This window comes from Lissotriton vulgaris, chromosome 2_1 (genome assembly GCF_964263255.1).
Source record: "Lissotriton vulgaris chromosome 2_1, aLisVul1.2, whole genome shotgun sequence".
NCBI classification, from domain to species: Eukaryota; Metazoa; Chordata; class Amphibia; order Caudata; family Salamandridae; genus Lissotriton; species Lissotriton vulgaris.
Window position 1 is genome coordinate 1,231,253,644 of NC_141687.1, and position 20,630 is coordinate 1,231,274,273.

The window sequence follows — 20,630 nt, forward strand, 5'->3', positions numbered from 1 at the left end:
AAGGCTACATTCTGTTCCGCCGCGGTAGCGATGTGATGTATTCCAGCTAAACCATAAGCTGGTCCTGATTTCACAGAAAAACAGTTTTGATGACAATACTCTGATGCGAAATATATGGTTTGGTTTTCCCAATCTATGGTGGGGTTGTGTTTACGCAACCATGGAAGACCCAGAATCATTCCATACTGAGGTGCATGAATGATGTTAAAGCATACCTCTTCCTGATGCTCTGCATCCATCGTCATGCTAAGCGCTCGGGTTTGCAGTCGAATAGGACCTGAATCCAACTTTCTGCCATCCACTGCATATACTGCCTCAGGTATCTCTTTATCTACCAAAGCCAAGCCTAACCCTATGGCTTTGGCATGATCCATGAAGCACCCGGTGGCTCCCGAATCCAACATGGCCTTTATGTTTAGTGTCTTCCCTTGTACTTCCAGCCTCACATCCACGAAAAATTGCATACCGTCCTGTCTCTCCGTTCCATCCAATGAAGGGATGATGAATGTACTTGAAGGTCTCCCTTCCTCCACCTTCAAGCATTCTCGTTTCCCGACTCCTTTTCAGCTGCCACTACCGACACCTTCTTGTAATTGGTTCTGGTTTTGTTTCTGTTAGGGCATTCCCTAATGAAGTGTCCCTTTCTACCGCAATACAGGCATAAGCCTTTCTTTCTTCGGTATTCTCTTTCTTCCGTGGTTAATGGTGACCTCACTGCTCCTATTTCCATGGGTTCAGGTGTAGACTGGCTTGCCCCTTCTGACCCCCTGGGACTTTCATATCTTGGGGTTAACCGATCCTTTCTACGATTGTCACCCTTACGGTCACTCAGACGATGATCTAATCTCAGGACTAGGCTGATCATGTCTTCACATGTAGTAGGCTGAGGATCCATTTGGGCAAGTACATCCTTCATTTCGTCAGTGAGGCCATTATAAAATATTGCATGTCTTTTTTCTTCCGGCCAATCCGTTTCCGCGATAAGCCTTCGGAAATCGTTGAGATAGGTTATCAGGTCTCTAGTACCTTGTTTTAGTCCTAACAACTCTCTATCTGCTGTTAGTGTGGCTGACCTGCGATTGAATGTTTTTTCAAACTCCGCCTTAAAAGCCTCCCAGTCCCTTAACAAAGGGTCATCCTTCTTTACCAGTGGCACAGCCCATTGTGCAGCATCCCCTGCTAAATATGAGAGTAGATAAGCTACTCTAGCGTGATTAGTGTTGAATACTTTGGGTTTGCAGGAAAAGTGCAATAACACCTGTGTAAGAAACACCTGCACTTTGCTGCTGTCCCCATGGAAACGTTCTGGAGGGGCTAGGGGGATAGGAGTGGGAACTTCCACTACTACAGAGGAGGCCTGCTGAGTACCCGCACTAAATGGGTTACGACTCAACCTATCCACTTGAGCCTGCAAAGCAGCAGTCTCAGCCCTTGATGCTTGCAACTCAGTTTGGACCAGCGCTAGGGCTGCTAAAATATCTTCGTTTGTGGACATGTTATCGTGAAATCGGGAGGACAATATGTCTTGGGCCGTTGATTCTGTCAGGTCCAACGGTCCTCAGGATCTCACGATGCTCTATGGGGTCCACCTCTCGACAGCCCCTGGGTCTGAATGGAAACAGACACACAGGAATGATCGAGCGAGGGATTAACAGGAAGGTAAGGGTGGGAACTGCGGGGAAGGGAAGCTGAAACGAGAACAAGGCACCATGAGACAAGCACAGATTAAGGATGCAATGTAATGCGCAAAACAACTTGTTGCCCCTCCTTTGAGTGAATTGACTGAGTTATACCTGGTAGGAATAAGTGGTTGGCTTTGCCTGGCAATCATAAAGGGTTGAATAGGATGTTATGCCTAGAACACAAGAACCTATGGTCAGTATCTAACTCAGCCAGATCAATCATACATTACAGTTTGCACATTACTACATACCAACAAAGATGTACAAAGGGGCTTCAACAGGGGTCAGTATGGAATATAGCCTGCCAGGCGAAGCTCATAAGCCCCTGTTGTCAGAGAGGAGAAAAGCGAAAACAACAGTTATAGTCTTCACTCCTAATGTGTTTGCCCGGTTAAATCACCTGACAACACACTCTGCTGAACACAAGAAGTAATATCAACGTCCTGCTTCCTGACGTAATAAAGGTACACACATGACGCTAAACCAGCAATGTCCTCCGTTGGGCTGGTGACCCACAGAATATGCACCAATGGAATACAAAGTCTCAAATGCTGGTAAGTTCGTCTGCACACCTCAAGCACAAAGCAAATGCTTAGGACGTAAGAAAGATCAATAGCCCTGGAAACAGAGTCCCGAATGAACCCAGAACTCGGAATGGCAGTTCACAGAACACAGTGTTCCCAATAATATCCTTGGACCTTTTCACACTGCAAACACTGCCTCGATATCGGCATCTCACTAGCCAGTGAGACGCTAGAGCCTCAGCCGAGAACTCCACTGAACAGGGAAGCGCCAGCCGACGCTACCCTTAGTCAGAAGCGGAAGGCTTCTATTGTACTCACCAGCCGGTAAAGTACACCCACAAAGGATACGCTGGAACTCCACGGAAAAAGGGAAGCGCCAGCCGACGCTACCCCTAGACAGAAGCGGAAGGCTTCTATTGTACTCACCAGCCGGTAAAGTACACTCGCAAAGGATACGCTGGAACTCACAATCTCACCCACAACAGGATCGGAACCAGAATCAACGGCGGCGTCTTCGGTTTCTTCTCCGATAATGTTCTCTGCGCGTGTGACGTCATCACACGGGCGTCGCGCGCGTATGACCTGGAATCATGGGAAATGTAGTTTATAGTTGTTAGATCGCGTCTCAAGGCAGGGTTCGCGCCTAACCTCCGATATGAGATCTGACAAACACTGCCCTGTCTACTGCAAAGATCCTACTGAAGGAATACTTTCCTCGGTATGGAATGCCCCGAATCGTATGGTCTGATAACGGAAGTGAGTTTGTAGGGAGTGTGATGAAGAGCGTGTGTAAGGGCCTTGGAATTAATCAAAAATTCCATAGCGCCAATCATCCCCAGTCAGCAGGTTTGGTTAAAGGGTATAATGCCACCCTTAAACTCAAACTAGCGAAGATTCAGGCTACGACTGGTCTTTCGTGGCCTGACGCTTTGCCTCTAGCTCTGTTGTCAACAAGGGCGACTGTACACTCCCGAGTAGGGCTCAGTCCCTATGAAATAGCGTTCGGCCGTCCTGCGAATGTTTGGGGGGTCCCTAGACCAAGTGTGTTTTCTGATCTTGAGTACCCAATGTTGATTGATTATCTTCATGATCTGACTGCTAAACTGAGGTTAATTCACCAACAGGTTTACGAAGCATTGCCGACGCAGACGGAGGGTCCAGGCCACCAGCTTGAACCAGGAGATTGGGTGGTTACTCGAAACTTCGCTCGCAAAAAGAATCTTGAACCCCGCTTCACTAGCCCTTTTCAAGTCCTCCTTGCCACAAGAACTGCTGTCCGTTTGGAAGGGCGCAAGAATTGGGTGCACGCCACCCACACCAAGAAGGTACCTATACCTTTACCGGCGGACTCGTGGGTGAGGAAAGGCATTGCTTCGTCTGAAACAGAGAAATTCCAGACCTTTGTACCTTTTAGTGACGCTGAACCTGCTGGAGAATCCTCAGTGCAGCAGAACGACATTGTTGAACATTTGTCATCAAAAGACTCAAGATCTGAACAATCGACTGATCAACAGAATTCTGTTCCTTCATCGGATCCATTGTTTGATGAACAGACACGTCCTGGGAAAACTCGATACTTTTTGCGATCCAGCACCAAAGACTAATACATTTTTGTTTTGTCCCTCGACATCTGCATTATCCCATTTGCCACGATCAGTCTAAACACCCGTATAACTGTGATTATTTTTTTTGTAAATATTGAGTTTCGTTCCATATATGTGTTTTTACTTCCACAGCTAAGAGAGTTTATATATATTTGCGAATAAGATACCTTGCATCCAGGTGTACCGTAGGGCCGCGCGTGTACTTCCTTCTGGTTAGTAGGTCTTGACACTAGGTCAAAGACCGTCGGTTCCTGGGAACTCCTAGGGATTGACTACTGCTACACAGAACGAAGTGCGTCAAGAAACGTTGCGGACGGTTTTAGGGGATGGCGTTTTCGAAGCTGATGGATTTGGAAGAAGCTCAGGCGCAAAGATTCAAACTACATCAGATAACTCGTACTAAATGTTTTATGTTTCAAGTGTTCCTTCTGTTTCTGGTTCTTTCTTCGTTATTGGCGGGTGGGGTGTATTACATGATACCGTACTTCCTACCCTCTGCCATACCTACTCCTACTTCTGAACCTAAATCTACCTCCACTGCATCCCCTCATTCTTTCCATATCTTACCCGAACACGAACAGGCTAGACGTGCAGAATTCAGAAATAATTCCTTTATTCAGCTCCTTCATCAGCATCAGTTAGTGGTTAACACTACTAATTGTTGGGTGTGCGGGTTAATGCCACATACCACGGATAAGGAAATTCCATATCTGGTCCTTCCTTATAGTTCCCAGGGTTCAGCTCGAGCATTTCAAACAATGTTTCGAAGTGCACTAGATTCTTACCCCAATAGAGAGCCACATCCTTCCCACTCTGGTCCTGGTTCGTACCAAAAACCTTTGACTATAGCGATAGATGATTTAGATAGGGATATCTATGAACCGTCGCTCATCCCAGAGGAAGAGGTACAAGCCTATAGGGTCCTGAGTAAGGTCGAGTATAGTGCGCTCACTGATGAAAAACAGCTTAGAAGCTCGCCTCCGATATGGGTCGTACCCCACCTTGGTAATTTCTGTTTACTGGGTCGTGGCCGAAGATCGAGAGCTCGTCTTGGAGAGAGTGCTTGCTCCGAGACTTATATCCTGCCAATGCTCTCTTCCCCTGTGTTTCTGGCTGCCAAGGGTACATACTTTGTCTGCCACGATCGTGCGTATACATGGTTGCCCTCCAATTTTGTGGGCTCATGTTATATCGCAAATCTGTTGCCTCCAACGTTCACTGTTGATGCAGACTATCACAAGACTAGAGTTGTGAGAGGCGTGATTAGCGAAGAGGACACTGCCGGTCAAGAGGCAGGAGACTTTTTCAAGGGTTTCCTCCCGTTTTGGGGGCCTATGGTTAATAGTAGGAACCTGAGACAATTGACTCGAGTGGTGGAATCGACAGCTAATATCACTGCCAGTGCCCTTGGTAATATCACCACAGAACTTCAGGCGGATAGGCTTATGACGTTACAAAACCGTATGGTTTTAGACGTGGTCTTAGCAGATCGAGGTGGAGTATGTAAGGTGATCCATTCGAGCTGCTGTATTTTCATTCCAGATAACGCTCCGACTGTCTATCAAGCCATCTCAAAGTTGCATAAGATCTCTGAGACCCATACACGTGGACGTAGGGGATTGGACGTTACTTGGGTGGTTTTGGGGCCTGATGTCGACTTGGGGTTGGAAGATTCTGATGATCATCGGAGTTGTTGTAGCGTTTCTGTTCACGTGTTGCCTTTGTGTGCAGTGTGGTCCTGCCTTATGTGGCCTCTGTGCTACGACGTGTATAAGACAGCCGCCTGTTACCAAAGGAGCTCAGTTGGACAGAGTTATGTTGCAGCAACATCTAGATGGTCTGATGAATATCGAGTATGATTCTGACTAGTGCTTGCCTACATGAGGGCAAAAGGAGCGTCTGAGGTTCTGTGACGATCGTAAGTGGTGTTTTCGACTCGCACGAATATGGTCGAGTCTGGTATCTATGAACCGCAAATGACGAGTTTAGTGGGTGTGCGCAGTTTCGCTGTGCTAACCTGAACCGGTCGTTTGTTTCGTGGGTTTCTATCTGTACCCACGGGTTCCATCTTAGATACGGCATCCATTTTGTCTCTTGCCCTCAAGTAGCCAGCGAACGGACGCTGTCCGCTTCGCGACCCTGGGATTCCCAAGACTCTTGCGGAAGACACGTTTCCTTTGAAAGTGTCTTTATGATGAGGGGGATGATACTGTAAGGCAGATGTCCCCGCTCGAGGCACATCTTGCCGTGCCGGTCTATTGTCTTAGCCGTGCATCTCATTAGGCACGTCCCTTTGATGCCTGCAGTTCGTGTTTTCCGATACCACCCCTTTTACACCCTTTCCGATCTCCCCACTGTTTCTGCCTTCCTTTGCACCTGTCCTTGTTCCTTCTTCGATCTGTTTACTGCCAATTGGTATGTACTAATGGTGGGAAGATGGGTTTTTACAGTTGGGAACCACCGAATGTTTCTGTACTTATGTTCCGGACCTTGAATACATCAAAGCGACCCCTCTTGGGGATAATGATGGGAACCAAGTTGTAAACCTTTGTGTACCATGTAAACCTATGAGAGAAAACTGTATAAAAGGAGCGATCCACAGTAGCAATTTGAATCAGATCCCGCGAACTTACATGCTGTGTACTTCACGTGACTTCTGTGTTCCCTGCAGTAAATAAACCTCGAATCTTTGACGCCGAAGGAAGTGTCCCGTGTCTCTGTCATTTGTACGCCGGAACAGGTTACCCACGAAGGTTTCAGGTGTTGTCCCCTGGCACCGCTGGGTCTTAAATAACCCAGTCCTTCACTACCCCAATGCCCTGATACGCAAAGCACAAAAGAGGGCCTCTATGTCGTGGATTGGCAGCAGCGCAAGCATACAATCGCCACTAACCTTTGCTCAGGGTGTCCGGCAGAAACGACTTCGGATGCTAAGTTCCCCACTCCCTGCCAGCTACGGATCACACAGCGGAAAGGAAGCTCACTGTGAGAACACGTACCCAGTCGGGAAAGGGTAAGTGGTAAAATAAAAAATGGGTAGTGATGATTCCTGGGGATCCCTCTGAGTCTGGTCACAAGGAGGCATAGAATAGATAGAGACAGCCCACCTGGTTGGGGAAGAGTAAGGAACACAGTTAGCACTACACTCAACGTGTCTCTGAATTCCACTATCCCAAATCCTAGGCACAACACTCACCAGAATCATACACAACCCAAGCCGGGAAGGAACATGCAACGGCAATCTTGCAGGACTAAAGTCCCTTTCGTTCTGGAGTTCAGGACCGTTGCAGGCAGTAGACAAAAGAATATATCTTGTAATGGCTGTTCAATGCACAAGCCAAACACGACTTTCGTCCAAGGAAGTGATTCGAAAAAGAAACAAAGGATCGGACTTGGAACAGAGTCTCTGTCTCTTTTGCAATGTAATTCCGTTAGGACAAATGAAACCGGAACTACGTCTCCCAGAAACCCTTTCTGGAAAGATGTGCACTGAATAACGGCAATGCGCGTCTTTACTGCAGAACGCGCTCGCCCACAGAGTCCTCTTTACGAAATGAAAAGATCAGGCCAAGAGTACTGTACCAAATATCCCTAACTATCTATGGTACGCACAAACACAGGTGTAGCAACGAAAGCGAGCCCGCTTCCGTATCTCAGTACTTATCGGTTGTCGGCGGGAACGCAGGACACTGGATGATTGACGGCTTCGTAATCCTTGGTAACTTCAGGCTTCTAGTTTAAATCCGGCGGGGAACACCATCCGCCACTCCTACAGCCTCCGGATCGATTGACAAGCACCTTTTGAGAGGAAGGGAGGTGCTTAAATGACCTAGGTCCCATGACTCCTCTGACTTGCCCCTTGGAATGCTGGTTAGTGTAGTTTGTTTGACCTGTCCTGCACACTTCCCCACACGCATACCACCTACGGGATTTACAAAGCAGAACCGTACCTCGCCCCCTGGACCCCGCAATCGCTATAGAACCCCCTCTCGAGGACTGCCGACTCGGCGGTCGACCCGGTCTACTCGGATGCAGGGCATGGAAACGGTCAACCAACTCAGGACAGTGTAGATTCCCCGCAGGCTCCCATGACCGATCTTCAGGGCCATAACCTTTCCACTCCACCAAATATTGGATTCCGCCCCTCACCATCCTGGAATCAAGAATGGACTGCACTTCATACTCCTCCTGTCCATCCACATCAATAGGAAGGGGCGCCACCGGGAGTCTCATACTAGGAGGGCAAGGGACAAGGAGGGAAACATGGAACACAGGATGGATCTTCCAACCCACCGGGAGCAAGAGTTTGACAGCAACAGGTTTAATCACTTCCACAATACTGTAGGGGCCCACATATTTGGGCTTCAATTTGGAATTCCCCTTGATGTGGAGGTTCTTAGTGGAGAGCCACACTTTGTCTCCCACCCCATAGGTCGGCTCGACCCCCCTCTTCCTGTCAGCGAAGCGTTTCTGCGCGGACTGAGCATCGGCCAGACTATTTCTTGCATCTAGCAGCACCGCCCTAAGATGTGCGTGGTGTTCGTGGATGCTAGGAACAGGGGAACGAACAGGCCACTCAAAGGGAAGGATATTTGGATGATGCCCATGGAGACAATAAAAAGGAGAACAACCCAGTGTTGAGTGCACAGCGTTATTGTAAGCAAATTCGGCCATCCATAGTAACACGGTCCAGTCCATATCATTCCGCAGAGAGAAACATCGAAGATATTGTTCCAGTGTCTGGTTCAGACGTTCAGTCTTTCCATCCGTCTGAGGATGGTAACTGGAGGAAAGACGGGCATCAATGTTCAGAGTGGTACATAACGCCTTCCAGAACCGAGATGTGAACTGAGTACCCCTGTCGGTGATCAATACACAAGGAAGACCGTGGGCCCTGACTATGTGTTGGAGAAACACTTTTGCTAGTTCCGCAGACGTGGGTAGCTCCGCCAGCGGTATGAAATGGCCCATCTTGGTCAAGTGGTCCACAACAACCAATATCACTGTCATCCCGTTACACGGGGGCATCTCAACTATGAAATCCATGGAGAGAGTGTGCCATGGTTGGGGAGGTATGGGCAAAGGTCTAAGTAGTCCCACAGGTCGAGCATGTACGGCTTTTCCTTGTGCGCAGATGGCGCAATTCCTCACGTAAGACCGAACTTCATCTCGTAGCTGGAGCCACCAGAAGGAACGTTCTACAATAGCAATGGTTTTGTACATTCCCATATGTCCTCCCAGAACTGAATCATGAGACCAAGCCAACACTTGGGGCAGAGCTTCCGTGGGGATAAACAAAGCTGTATCCTGATAGGCGAGATCATCCTTTTCTGTGCGATGTTCCGGGTCTTCTTGTATCCATTCCGGTATGTTCATCTCTGTAAGGGCTACCTTCACGTCCTCAAGAAAGTTGTTTGATGACAGAAGGGCTACGGATCCTAATTTTGTCTCTGCTTCCTGGAGAATCAAAGGTGTTTCCGATTCTTCGACCCTTCTCTGTTCTCCATCCTCCAAACGCGACAGTGCGTCTGCCTTTCCGTTTTGGGGTCCAGGTTTATATTTGATGATGAAATCGTAGTCCGAAAACAACAGACACCACCGTAACTGTCTCGGAGTAAGGGCCTTGGCTGTCTTCAAGAATAGCAGATTCCTGTGATCCGTATAGATCTCTACTGTATGTATCGCCCCTAGAAGATAATGACGCCATTCTTCACACTCCCTTTTTATGGCTAAGAGTTCCTTATCCGTGATGGCATAGTTAACCTCGCAGGGCGTAAGTTTCTTAGAGAAGAAAGCAACAGGATGTACTTGGCCGGTAATTGGGTGTCTTTGAGAAAGCACTCCTCCTACCGCATATTGTGAGGCATCGGTCTCCAGAATATATGGCAATTGCGGGTCAGGGTGACGTAGGATAGGAGCCTGGGTGAACTGCTTCTTCAGATATCGAAAGGATGTATCAGCTTCCTTACTCCACACAAAGGGCATATTCTTTCTCAACAAACAGGAAATCGGATGTATGATTTTGGAGAAGTCCTTTATAAACCTACGATAATAGTTTGCAAAACCGAGAAAGCTTTGTACAGCCTTAACGGTCTTCGGACTGTTCCAATTGATGATTGCTTCCACTTTACTCGAATCCATTTGAAAGCCCTGTGCGTTGATTACATATCCAAGGAAAGATACCTCCTGTACGTGGAACAAACATTTCTCCAGTTTTGCGTACAACGAGTTCTGTTGTAACTTGCCTAGCACGGATTTCACATGCATGACATGTTCCGAGAGTGTGGTGGAATACACCAATATATCATCGATGTAAACGATGCAATATGTTTCCAAACACCCGCGTAGAACTTCATCCATGAAAAACTGAAATGCGGCGGGGGCATTGCATAGCCCAAAAGGCATCACCCTGTATTCGAACAAACCCAGCTTTGTTCGAAACGCTGTTTTCCACTCATCCCCTTTTTTAACGCGCACCAGATGATAGGCTCCACGGAGATCGAGTTTGGTGAAATATCTGGCTCCTTTGAGTTGGTCCATTAGCACTGGTATCAAAGGGAGAGGGTATCGATTTTTGATGGTCACACAGTTAATAGCTCTGTAGTCGATACAGAGTCTTAATTCAGCGCAATCCTTCTTAGGAATGAAAAACATAGGGGATGAAGCAGGAGAAGTTGAGTGTCTAATAAATCCCGATGCTAGGTTCTCTTCGATGTACGTCTTCAGATACTCTGTTTCTTTTTCGGTCATGGCATAGACCCGACTGCATGGAATGTCGGCTCCTGGTATGAGGTCGATTCTACAGTCGTAAACCCTGTGCGGCGGCAAGTGGGTAGCCTGTTGTTTGTCAAACACAGGGAGGAACGACTGATACTCCACGGGGAGTATGGTAGCACAACAATATCGCTCCTGAGAACATGCAGTTGCCAGACAGATAGAAGATGATATTTCAGGAATGCAGGTGATCGAGGAAACCTGAGTACAATGTTCCTGACAATAATCGGATGACAGTGTAATGGTGCGTGCAGCCCAACTGACCTTCGGATCATGGAGAGTTAACCAGGGCATTCCCAAGATGAGACGAAATTGGGGTGCATCAATCAGATCGAACTGGATATGTTCCTGATGATTAAGGCCGGTCTGCATCAGCATAGGACAAGTGTGGTAAGCCACTGGACCAGATGACAAAATGGTTCCATCCACGGCTTTCACCAACTCAGGTTTTTCTTTTTTCTCACAGGCGATCCCGATCTTCAAAGCGAATTCCTGATCGATGTAGTTTCCGGTTGCTCCCGAATCTACTAGAGCGTCTATATTCAATGATTTCTGAGGGGTGACCCAGAGGGTGATCTGGAGATTCATGTGCGCCACAGCAGGATGCAATGTGTTAGCAAGAGATGGGGAGATCGTTAGCGGCAAACAACCCAAGGCAGAGACCTCCTCCTGTTTTGGGTTCTTCAGTTTTCCGTCGGTTTGTCAGACTGTACTAGAGCTTGTGCCCTTGGAACCAGGGTTCTTTCTGGGACTGCATTCCTTGCTCTACAGTCCTTAATAAAGTGACCTCCTTTCCCGCAATACAGACATTGTTTCAGACGACGTCTTTTGTCTTTCTCCTCCTGTGTCAGGGGTCCACAAATTCCACCTATTTGCATGGGTTCAGGGCCTTCGGAGGGTTTGGCACGTTCTTCCATAGGTCCCCTAAAGCGAGGGTAGAATGGACGGTTGTCCCCTCTTGATCTATCCCCCCTTCTCTCAAGGAGCCTGTGGTCCAACTGGACTGTTAGATCGATGAAGTCTTCACAAGTGTCGGGTAACTGTACCACTTGTGCCAGTACGTCCTTTAGTTCTCTGCGAAGGCCTTGATAAAATAATGAGATGCGTTTTGCAGGGGGCCAGTCGGTCTCGACCACCAGCCTATTGAATGAGGTAATGTATGATAACAAGTCCTGAGACCCTTGACGTATGGTGAGCAAATCCCTATCCAGGGTCAGCATGTGGGATTTCCGATCAAAAAGCTTACGCAACTCAATACAAAAAGCAGAAAAATCGTGCAACACTGGGTCGTTCTTCTCCAACAATGGGATGGTCCAACTGGCAGCATTACCCCCATATAGGACATCATAAAAGCTGTCTTAGCGGTGTCGTCCTGAAAAACCCCAGGTTTACATAAAAAATTTAGTCTACACTGATTTAGGAATGTTTCAAACTTTCGGGGGTCCCCGTAAAAGCGTTCGGGCGAGGCTAAGGGAACGCCTACTGTCTGTACGACATGAACAGTATGAGCTGGATCAGTCGAGGGGGTTGTAGAGGTGGCAACTTGAGGAGGAGCAAAAAACCCACCCCCTTCTGCTCCCAAAGGTGTTTTGGGGCCAGGAGGAGGTAATGTAGCGGGTTTGAGATAAGGATTCCCTCCTGTCCCTTTCCGGGAAAGACCTGCAACTTCTCTCCTTAACGTACCTACTTCTTTATACAATGTTTGGTTTTCAGCTCTAGAAGTAGCTACTTCCTGCTGTAGGGAAGCGAGGCCTTCCAACACGGAAGCCAACACTGTCTCGACATTCATCGTTTGGGCCGGCGTGTTAACTTGGGCTTGTCAATCTGTCGTGGATTGGCAGCAGCGCAAGCATACAATCGCCACTAACCTTTGCTCAGGGTGTCCGGCAGAAACGACTTCGGATGCTAAGTTCCCATATCCCTGCCAGCTACGGATCACACAGCGGAAAGGAAGCTCACTGTGAGAACACGTACCCAGTCGGGAAAGGGTAAGTGGATAAAATAAAAAACGGGTAGTGATGATTCCTGGGGATCCCTCTGAGTCTGGTCACAAGGAGGCATAGAATAGATAGAGACAGCCCACCTGGTTGGGGAAGAGTAAGGAACACAGTTAGCACTACACTCAACGTGTCTCTGAATTCCACTATCCCAAATCCTAGGCACAACACTCACCAGAATCATACACAACCCAAGCCGGGAAGGAACATGCAACGGCAATCTTGCAGGACTAAAGTCCCTTTCGTTCTGGAGTTCAGGACCGTTGCAGGCAGTAGACAAAAGAATATATCTTGTAACAGCTGTTCAATGCACAAGCCGAACACGACTTTCGTCCAAGGAAGTGATTCGAAAAAGAAACAAAGGATCGGACTTGGAACAGAGTCTCTGTCTCTTTTGCAATGTAATTCCGTTAGGACAAATGAAACCGGAACTACGTCTCCCAGAAACCCTTTCTGGAAAGATGTGCACTGAATAACGACAATGCGCGTCTTTACTGCAGAACGCGCTCGCCCACAGAGTCCTCTTTACGAAATGAAAAGATCAGGCCAAGAGTACTGTACCAAATATCCCTAACTATCTATGGTACGCACAAACACAGGTGTAGCAACGAAAGCGAGCCTGCTTCCGTATCTCAGTACTTATCGGTTGTCGGTGGGAACGCAGGACACTGGATGATTGACGGCTTCGTAATCCTTGGTAACTTCAGGCTTCTAGCTGAAATCCGGCGGGGAACACCATCCACCACTCCTACAGCCTCCGGATCGATTGACAAGCACTTTTTGAGAGGAAGGGAGGTGCTTAAATGACCTAGGTCCCATGACTCCTCTGACTTGCCCCTTGGAATGCTGGTTAGTGTAGTTTGTTCCACCTGTCCTGCACACTTCCCCACACGCATACCACCTACGGGATTTACAAAGCAGAACCGTACCTCGCCCCCTGGACCCCGCAATCGCTACACTCTAACAACCATTGAGAGGCCCTACTTGCCCCTCCAGTTGCCAAACCTCCCTTGGAAAAACCTGACTTTCATCACCACGTTCAGTACAGCCTCCACGCAGGTACAAACGATAGTTCACAGGAACTGGCGGATTTTGAACACTGCTGGAGTGAATATTCCACCTCCATTGTTCGCCTTCAAGAGGAGTCAGAACTTTAGCGATGGCTTGGTGCATACCAGACTTCGCTCCTTTCCTCAAGAGCCTGTTAACACACTATGGAACCTTCCACTGGTTCAGGGCCACTATCCATGCGGTGTATGCTCTGTGTGCCCACAGACGGAAAAAACCCTCACAGTGGACATTGGCACAGAGCGCCCATGGAACCTGAAGCATCATACCAACTGCAATAGCGAAAGGGTGATATATCTAATAACATACCCCTGTTCCCTTCGCTATGTCTGTATGACTACCAGAAAGGTAAAACTTAGGATCCATGAACATAAGAGCACCATCAGGCGTAATCGACAAGCAACGCGCCTGACAAATCATTTCTTGACTATGAAACACACTGCTGATGATTTGAAGCGGATAGTACTTGAACAACCCTACATCCCCCGACATGTCAGTGACATATCCCGTTATCTGTTTATTAAAGAACGAAAATGGATTTTTAGAATGAATTGCGACACTGCAGGGTTGAATGACGAAATCCCATGGATCCAAATCTGATAATTTACTGACCCAGAACTAGATTAGTGTATACACTTTCACACCATTATTCAGACGTTCATACTATCACAGTATTATCCATGGTCTTAATTTGATATTTCACTGACCCAATACTACGTCGGTGTTTATACTATACTATTACACCACTACCCAGATGTTCATACCAAAACAGTATTACCTAGAAGATTCCTTGAATTTCTAAAAAGATTTACAAAAGACACCAACTTAATTTACATTTTACCACTACACGAATACTTCATCACGAACACGTTGCCCCCCCTCCTAGTTGAGGGCTTGGACAGTGCTAACATCTGCCATACAGCGGTTCTCTCACATTCTTGTATGAGAGACGCGCTTATATGCACATATTTTCCTTTCCCCCTTGAAAGGTTCTGATGAGCGGTAGGCTGGCCACGTGCGCATTTGTGTGGCACCCCATGAGTTCTTTCCTGGGGATTGGTCCGCCCTTCCATACATGCATCGCCTAGTAGTAATCCTTGGACCACTTTGCCTTCCACCGAAGGAGGCGTCAAAACCAGTGGCGGCATCGGTCTCTGTTCCATGGACTCTTTTAGACATTCGGTCTGATTGCAATGTAGGTACGGTCTTTCCTTGCACGATTTGCCGTTTCTCGATTGAGTCGGCTTAGAAAGAGAGGGCTCGGATTGGCTACTTTTCGAACCATTGGCAAGCGCTGATACACTGGTTCTGATGATGTAGACCCTTTTTGGTCACGTTTTTGCACGCATTCTATCTACTTTTACAGTCCCTGCACAGGCGACAGCCTCTTGAGTATATAATCGCTGTGATTCTTGGTTTTGGGAGGACATTTACAAAATGTTCGAGCTATTTACAATATGGTACACTTGGGACGACTGTGGCAGTTTCCTATTGAGCCATCGAGCGCAAGCTAGTCTCTGATTGGCAATTTCCCGAACCAATGTCAAGATTGGTAACACCCCTCTGCTGGAACTGGTCTACTAGGTGGCTCTTTACATATCTTTGCTAATCCTCATTCAGTACTTTACTGCGGGCATATATAACTTCCTTTCTGGTCCGCATTTGCTCGCTAGCATTAGCACATTAGTAAGACGGTAACTTTTAACTATACGCTTCCTTCGTGGTCTGCAAACATTGCATATGAGCGGCTCGCCCTGCCCGTCACGTTACCTTCCCCTCAGCTCAGTAGGGGTTTGAGGTACCGACGGACAGGTGAGTGCAGCGGCTTTTTGGCATCTTCAGAACGGGCTTTTCGGAGGTCCTTTCATTCGTAGCGGTGTTTGGGGGATTCTTTTCCATTATCGATTCTATTCCATTGACATTTCCTACAGACTTTTCATTTCTTAGATTATGTCCTGCTAGCACTCCACCTTTCGCTCCACACCTTAGCCACATGATTCCAACTGAGTACCATTTGTTATAGAGCATTGGTAGACCATGGTGTGAGTTTGAGCGCTAAGTACTTTTTTCGAGTGTTACCCCCAGTCTGACCAGATAATTGTAGTTGCCAAACGGTTAAGTGACAACTCTGTATATAATGTTGGTTTTATCAAATTCCATTTTAATGCCATCGATCATCAGCTGGCTAGGCAAGCTGAGAACCGCGTTTCTTTTCACGCCCATTCTTGACACCAGGATATTCTTATGAAGTGGAATTTATACCAGAAAAGTGGCTCAATAGGTATTTTTTATTTCCATTCCTTCAGAGCGGGGCCTCATTACCTGAGCGAGTGCCAGGCGAGGTGAGGCCACTCCCAAGTAAATTTTGGGTGAGTTATTAAAGAAAACATTACATGAGCAATGTCTCATTGGCTGTTGTATGTCTTTACCATAATTTGTTGCTTTCATCTGTTATATTGTGTGCCTGTATACATTGTTTTTATTTCAGGAGAGGAGTTTTCACAACCATGACTTTCAAAGCTACCGTCCACTACACCGGCAGATGGTAGGTCTTTAATGCATAGTATGTAGTCCTCACTACACTTTCGGTCACAGTTGCAGTAGTGTTATTATCATAGGTCCTGAAGAAAGCCATGTTTGGCTGAAACATGTCGACCAGTTAACTTACCATCAGGATAGTAATATTTGTTGATACACTATCCACACTCTGTTTTTAACCTTGTCATCATGGTGACCGTCACAATAAAATGTATCTTTAGGCACCATGCTAGTCAATTTTAACACACCACTTATTCCACAAACACATATGTTTTGAGCACTGCAATTTTTCTGCCCACAGCTTTATACATCACTACTTTTTGGCTTTCCATCACTGGTGGATCCAATACTAGGGTTCACTCACGATAACAACAGTGAGTAACCTAGTGGATACCAGTTCATACTTCAAAATCCCAGATGATGAAGTTCCGCCAACTGGTGGGCTAATGGGTTTCTTCCTTTCCCTCTTCTCACTCTTTAGTATACACACACACCCTCCTTGAGAGAGCAGACACTTTCTAGCCTTTTCAGACCAGTAGCACCCCCTTGTTGTGTTTGTTGTAAGTAATATTAGGGAATAGGGTGCACCCAGGTCATTAAACCTTTTCCCCTTCAGACCCTCCTCCACGTTGTGTTTTTTGGTATTCATTTTGTTGCACATTTTCTCCTTTCAAGTTAGTTGTGTCCTGAGCTGAAATGTATTGACAAATTAGTATAAACTAGTTAAACACATTTAAGATAGTCTCTTATAAATAAAGATCGTGACCAAAGTCACAATGAGGTGAAGTACAAAGATACACTAATATAAAATAATACATTACTGTGGATTTTTATTTTATTTCAGTACTTTTTAGCCCGAAGGAAGTCGCAGGATACCTTTTCCTTTGAAGCAACAAAACACGTGTTGGCTCTTTGAGGCTAGAAATTAATACAGCTAACAGGATAAAGAATAAAAGGAAGAAGACTACTGCTTATCTAGAATTGATGTTATTGACAATATTCATTAAGCGTGTGCTGGAGGTTGACTTGTATATTTTTAGATTAACAAAACCACTTACAAGCAGCTTGCATGGGAAGCCTTTGAACTGACCATTAGGGGACATTGTTTGGGGCTGAGCTGGAACATTCCCAAACATCTGGATGCCAACATCACATGCACTGAGTACATGCTCCTGAGACTGGAGACAGGTTCAGTGACTGACTTGACATACTCCCGACATCTGGCGGAGGCGCGCAGCGAGCACACTTCACTGTTGGAAAGACTATGATACCTGAACTACATTGCACACTCAACCCAAGCCAAATATTACAAAGCCTACGCCCCTGTATTGTTCCCTCAACTACTCATCCTCTATTAAGCGTTCCAATCGGGACTTCCGAGATCTTTGAGTGAGGCACTGCTCATTTCCCTGAGCAAACTGGGCAGAGACCCCACCTCCCTGGGTTCCTACCGGCCACTGGTCCTTCTCAATTGCAAGATCCTGGCCAGAATGTTAGCAGACCACCTAGCACCCTTGGTCCATACTGATCAGAATGGGTTCATGTCGGCCTGCAACATGTTGCTTAATCTATGACGATTCTTTTGGGTCTCTAAATACTCTGCAGAGATGGCCTCACTTAGGGTGCCTGGTCCTTGACCTCGAGATGGCCTTCAATACACTTGAGTGGGGGTTCCTGTTTGATGCACTGACACGCTATGGTATCGGGGCAAGTTTTGTCCACCTGATCAGGTTGCTATACACCTTGCCATCATTCAGATTTAAGACAGGCTGTTACATTTCCGACTCTATCCAGATTGGCAAGAGCACCCGGCAGGGCTGCCCGCTATCCCCTTGCTGTTTTTCTTAGCCATTGAGCCTCTTGCCATGGCTATCAGAACGAGCGGTGTGGAGTGTGGCATTCCACTGGGAGACAAACTCATACAATCTCACTATATACTGACCATCTGCTTCTGTACATTTGAGATGTGCAGTGGGATCTAACACATTGGCCTGGACTGCTTTTATCCATTTTCTCCTCTTATTCTAATCCCACTTTTGTCCTTAATGATGTTCCTGTGAAGTGGCAGCCCACTGCTTTCCGGTACCTAAAAATACGAATGTACCCTCAACCATCAGACCTGTTGAAGGGAAATCTGATGAGGGCAATAACTGCTATTAGATTCCAGAATCGGTTTTGGCGCACACTTTCACTGTCTGTTATGGGTAGCATAGCCCTGCTCAAAATGGTTGTCCTGCTGCAACTACTTTATTTTTTCACTAACCTGTCATCAAATAATCCGCCCCCTTTCTTTCGCTTTTTAAAGGGCACCATGAGAGAATTCATTTGATGCGTCTACCATTGCAGGTTAGCCCTCTCTAAAATGTACTTATCCACTGATCAAGGCGGGCTTGCTGCACCAAATATGGCACAGTATTACCTTGTCTCACAGCTTCAGTGAGTGGCCAAATGGGTGGCGGGATTGCAACTTCAAGACATGGCTGGTCTATCACCTGCTTGGTCCTTTTCGCCAATCCTTCAACTTGTTCAACCCTGTAGGCATGGAAAGTCACCAAACTCATTACTCCCGGAGGTTGAACATACATGCTTTCATCACAGTCTACACCTCAAGTGATCCATTGTTGCATATGCACTTGCGTTACCCCATGCTGGGCATGCCTAGGGGTGGTGTGGTCACTTCACTAGTGGAATTATCTGCTTGGCTAGAGACAGGCCTACATACCGTAGGGATCTTTACTGTGATGGCACCTTAGCACCTTTTACACAACTCACTGATGACAGTGCTGGGATCAACACGGGGAAACAAATCAATGGAACTCCCAACACACCTCACTGCCCAATACCTGGACATCATGGGAACTGAAAGGCACCTCACGAAATGGTTTGCAGACTCCCTGTGCTACCACACGATGCAGTCTCTCACACACCTAAGGAGTCACTAGGACACTGACCTGAACCACCTGTGCACGATCAAGAGTGGGCTGCCATATTGGAAAGTCTGATCCTCTTTCCCAGGAATGCTCACTTCCACCTCATCCAATATTACATAATTCAAATAACCTAGCTAACCTCAGCAAAAATTAATAGATAATTTACCTGAGCCGACACCCACGGTCCCAGATGTCATTTGCTAGATGGTGATCTTCTTCTCATGCTCTGGACATGCCCCTCCTTGTCACATACTCATATACTGGCAACATGCAATGACCAAATTATCAGCATGTACCAAATGAACTGAAGCACACATATGGGAGACTGTCAGGAATGGTGTTATGGCAGCTTTAAATTCACTTTCAACCCCTCCATGCAAGGACTTTAAGATCACTAAGAGTCTTAGTCACCCAGCTAGTTGGAGACAGTTGGTGGCTAGTTTCAGATCTAAGATGGAGGAAACATTTCCTGGTGCCATCGAACGCGAGGTCAGTTAGCGCTCTAGCTTTCTGACTTGTTCGTGTTCCAATTGTAATTTGATGCGCGTGCAAGTTTTCCGCTGCGCACTTCAACCGTTTTCCCCTGAGAGACGGTAGCTTCCGTGCTCTCCTCAGAACCGCTTTCCTTGCGGTTGTTTATCCCCTTTTCTAGTTATTCCGTGAACTCCAGTATTCCCCTAATCTCCGAGGTCCTGAGGCTCCCGTTTTTCTTCAGTGAGCAGTGGGCTAAATCCTGTTCATCAGTTCCTAAAGATACCGGCCTTCCTCAGCGAAGTCCTTCTCAGCAGCGATGTTTTAGTTGGAGTTCATTATCCTGTAAATCTCGCCAAGGGCTCCAATATTCCCGCTGTGTGCTTGGTAAGAACTTTCCTTATTTTCCGTTGGGAGCTGAGAGAGTTGTCTCTATTTCGGCAGCCAGTTATCCAGAGCTACCTACCTGGCATTTCCAGCCCTTGTGAAGATTCCTAAAGCAGCATATCAGAACTCTTTCTTTCCCAAGTCAGTTGGATGTGTTTTGCGTTTCTCTCTAGAAACAGACTTTGAACTCTTTATAGCGCACACAGCCAGACCTCAAATTAAGGCGCTATCTCAGGATTTGTTTTCCAGTATTTTCCTTTGCTAGTTCTGTGGAGTCCGCAGCCAGCGGATTTCTACTTATGCAGTTTCCTGATGTAGATAGAAATATATATATATATTTTTGCTTACCATTTTTAATACTGCTGCAGTGAACTCTTAAAGTCTTGTTCTTTCAAATCCTCTTGAATTCCAGTTCAAAAGATAAGACTGAATCTTTGAATATATTGTATAGAGAGGCTAATGCCCACACACCGTCAGGTAAAAGGGGTTTTGAGTAAAAGTGATATAACTCATTAGTCAGGTGTAGTGAGAACGTTGTAATTGTTTGTTAACACTTTCAGGTGTTGATTTCATCTTTGAAGAAGAAGAGGTGAAGACACCAGTGTGGCAGTCTCTCTGTTTTTTCTTCCACTTCCCCTTTCCCCCTTGCCTCTGA